The sequence below is a fragment of the Gossypium hirsutum genome, chromosome D13, assembly GCF_007990345.1.
Source record: "Gossypium hirsutum isolate 1008001.06 chromosome D13, Gossypium_hirsutum_v2.1, whole genome shotgun sequence".
In the NCBI taxonomy this organism is placed as follows: Eukaryota; Viridiplantae; Streptophyta; class Magnoliopsida; order Malvales; family Malvaceae; genus Gossypium; species Gossypium hirsutum.
In genome coordinates, this window is record NC_053449.1 from 34,612,149 (window position 1) to 34,616,220 (window position 4,072).

General features: G+C 36.3%; 1 non-coding gene across 1 annotated transcript; it reads right to left on the reverse strand.

The window, feature by feature from the left end:
- Positions 1 to 1,375: 1,375 nt before the first annotated feature.
- On the reverse strand, positions 1,376 to 1,482 carry LOC121225833 (small nucleolar RNA R71). The gene has a single exon (XR_005923737.1). It is a non-coding gene; the product is annotated as a small nucleolar RNA R71 (small nucleolar RNA).
- Positions 1,483 to 4,072: the final 2,590 nt, after the last annotated feature.

The window sequence follows — 4,072 nt, forward strand, 5'->3', positions numbered from 1 at the left end:
GTTCATACGTGATTGAAATGCACCTGAATTAGCTGAGCAATCCTAACCAGACGACGGCTAATGGACGCATAATTGAAATGTGCATGCTCAATTTAGATCCTAACACGATTAAATTGTAAGTTGCATAACAACTCTAACCAAGATCTGTTATTTGTATAGTTTTTAGATTTGTGTGATTAAATTGTTTCAAACCTAACACGTCCCTGTTACCTCACACGAATGCTAAGAAACCCTTAGTAAATAAGGATCATTAAAATGCGTATTTACTAAGTAAAGGATTCCGAAAGGACCTAATGTGGTTTCCAAACTCATGAAAGATCGAATTGCCATGGAATGTTTTTCCGAATGTTATTAAGCATGTTGATAATAAATTGAGTTTAATTAAAGTAATTGTCCTAGTTTATTTATGTTATAATTGTTGCAAATTGTGTTTAATTTTACTAAAATCTATTTCAATCATATAGTTTGCATACTTAGGATAATTGGCATTAGGGATCATTGCTTTTAGTTTAATATATTTTAATCACCACTTCTCAACTATATTTTGTTTTTATTTACCAAATTGTTAATATAATTTTACAAATTAAGTGACTTAGCACAAATACAATCCCTGTGGAGACGATAACTCGATACTTACTTATTACTTGATAACGATTGTGTACACTTGCACAAACCTACGCGTTACAAGTTTTTGGCGCCGTTTCCGGGGATTGTCAACTGTTGCCATAGTCATTTTTTGTGAAATTATTTATTTTCAATTCGATTTATTTCTAACATTACTAACTTATTCTTTTTAATTTTTGTGATTTTCTTTTCAGGTGCTTATGAGCATAGATCGAATTATTGATTTACTCATTGTAGACCCTGAAATTGAGTGAACTTTTAGATAAAGAAGACGTGAATGAACAACTCAAAGACAAGTTGAGATGAAACTTGGGAATCAGAATCAAGACCAAGGTAATGAAGGCGATCATGTATGAAATCCTATCCTCATTGCCAATGATAGGGATCGATGCATCAGACAATATGCTGTGCCACTTTTCAGTGAGTTAAACCCACGAATTAGAAGGCCGAATATTGAGGCAACCCAGTTTGAATTGAAACCAGTGATGTTTCAAATGCTACAAACAGTGGGCCAATTTAGTGGTACGCCCACGGAAGATCCACATCTCCACCTTCGAATGTTTATGGAGTTAAGTGCTTCATTCAAGATACTGGTGTGACTAAAGACACACTTAGGTTGAAGTTGTTTCCGTACTCGTTGCGACATCGAGCACGAGCATGGCTCAATTCATTGCCACCAAGTTCTATATCTACATGGAAAGAATTAGCAGAGAGATTTTTGGTTAAGTATTTCCCACCTAGCAAAAACGCTAAGTTAAGGAACGAGATCACAACTTTCCAACAATTGGATGACGAGTCTTTGTATGAGGCTTGGGAGCGATTCAAGGAGTTACTTCGTAAGTGTCCTAATCATGGGATTCCTCATTGTATCCAGTTGGAGACATTCTATAATGGTCTCAATGCACATACAAGATTGATGGTAGATGCTTCCGCGAATGGTGCAATTTTGTCTAAGTCTTATAATGAGGCTTATGAGATCATCGAGAGGATCACGAGTAATAACTACGAATGTCCAACAAATCGAACAGCTTCAGGAAGATGTGTAGCTGGAGTTCATGAAGTTGACTCCCTCACATTGTTATCAGCTCAGGTATCATCTATTTCATCTATGTTAAAATAGTTAACCACTAATAGTACTAATAAATTTGCAGCTCAACCACCTAGTCTGTTTGAAATAGTTTCCTGTGTGTACTGTACGGAAAGTCGTTCTTTTGAGAATTATCCATCAAATCTCGAGTCAGTGTACTATGTGGGGAACTAATATCAAAATAGGAGCGGACAAGGACCCTAGTCCAACTTCTACAATCCTTCACGGCGTAATAATCCTAAGTTTTCTTAGAGCAACCAAGGAAATGGACCAAACAACAACTTATTACAGAAAAGACCCAACCAATCTCAAGGGTTTAATCAGCAAGCTCTAAAACCACCTCAAGCTGAGGCATCAAATAGTTTGGAGAACTTGTTGAAAACGTACATGGCAAAGAATGACGCTTTGATCCAAAGCCAAGCAGCAACATTAAAAAATTTGGAAAACCAAATGGGTCAGTTAGCTACGAAGCTACGTAATAGACCACAAGGCAGTGGCATTACGAAGTGGTAAAATTCTAGAACCCCGATTGATTGATGTCGAAGATAAGCCCGTTAAGAAGAATCAACCAGCTGTTGAAGTTCCTACACCAAAGGAATCAGAAACTGTAAAGTCTGACAAGGTAAACCCTGATTTAGTGAATTCAGATATTTTAACATCTTCTTTGGATGCAGATTTATCTACTCAGAAAATTTGTCCAGTTGAACCGAAAGTTCCATCACCTCCATATTCGCAAAGATTGCAGCAAAACAAGCAAAAATAGGAGGTGCAATTCAAGAAGTTTTTGGATGTTCTAAAGCAGTTACACATCAATATTCCGTTGGTGGAGGCTTTAGAACAAATGTCGAATTATGTGAAGTTTATGAAGGATATACTGTCCAAGAAGAAATGACTGAGTGAGTATGAGATTGTTGCCTTGACAAAGGAGTGTAGTGCGTTCCTGCAGAACAAACTGCCACCGAAATTGAAAGACCCAGAAAGCTTTACTATACCCTATAACATTGGTAACTCCTACTATGGTAAAGCTTTGTGTGACTTAGGAGCGAGTATCAACTTGATGCCTAAGTCTACTTTCAAGATGTTAGGGATATGTGAAGTAAGACCTACAACTATGACGGTTCAACTAGCGGATCGATCTTTAGCATATCTCGAAGGAAAGATCGAGGATGTTTTGGGAAATATTTAAGTATACATATTTTTTAAAATTTATTTTCAATTTGTTGGGAAATATTTATTTTCATGATTTTAGTATTTTTGATGTATTATATATATTTAAAAATTATATAAAAAATTAATACGGGCGGGCTGGGTTTGGCTCGAGTTTTAGCATTTATATCTGGGTCGGGCTTGGGCAAAATTTTAGGCCCATTTTTGGGCTAAGCCAGGCTCGCGCCTAGCAAAATGGGCCTAAATTTTTAGTTGAGCCCGGTCTGAACCCTACCCATGAGCACCTCTAACCACAATATATACCAAAACATAACATGCCATAACAAGCCAACTTTACCATATTTCAATCATCATGACCTAGCTCAACGTTTTAGCAAAACATACCACATATTTATCATTTCCAAACCAACATCTTGTACCCTAGATACCATATACTTCAAGAACCAAAAAGTGACCAAAATAATTTACCTAAAAAAAAATTATAAGTTCATCAACCATACTTAAACATCAAAGCACAAACATACCATATTACCATTTACATGTTCATCAAAACACCATTACACAACATCCTATACATGCCATTATAAACCTTGGCCAAAATGCTCAAAAACTAACGAATTGAATACTGGATAGTGTGATAGATCTCTAACGAGCTTCCAACCAAATTGAGCTTCGATGACCTATAGAACAAAGGAAAGAAAACTACATAAGCACGGGTGCTTAGTAAGCTTGTATAAACTTAAACACAACTTACCATGTCATTTTTAACAATTCAAAAGTTAAACAAAAATCATCACCAATGCCATATATATGCTTAGTAAAAGCCTATTCAATATCACCACATCACAAATTAGTGTAATTTCCCATGATACCAATGGAATCAACCATAAACTATGTAAATCCCATAAGCAGATGTATCATTTAGTTCATAATTCCTTTTCATAAATCATGAATCAATCCATTTACATACTTACCATATAATCCCCTTTTCTTGCTCGTTGAACCGTTTAGAATTACCTCAGATACTCAGGAAAGCTCACACGAAGTGTGCCATTACATATAACTGTAACCTTTCCTTTACATCATTGCTCACACGAGTTGTGAAATGAGCCTACTCACACGAGTTGTGTGTCGGAATGTAAGCTACACGATGCTACTCACACGAGTTGTGGAGTATCTGCAACACATGCAGGA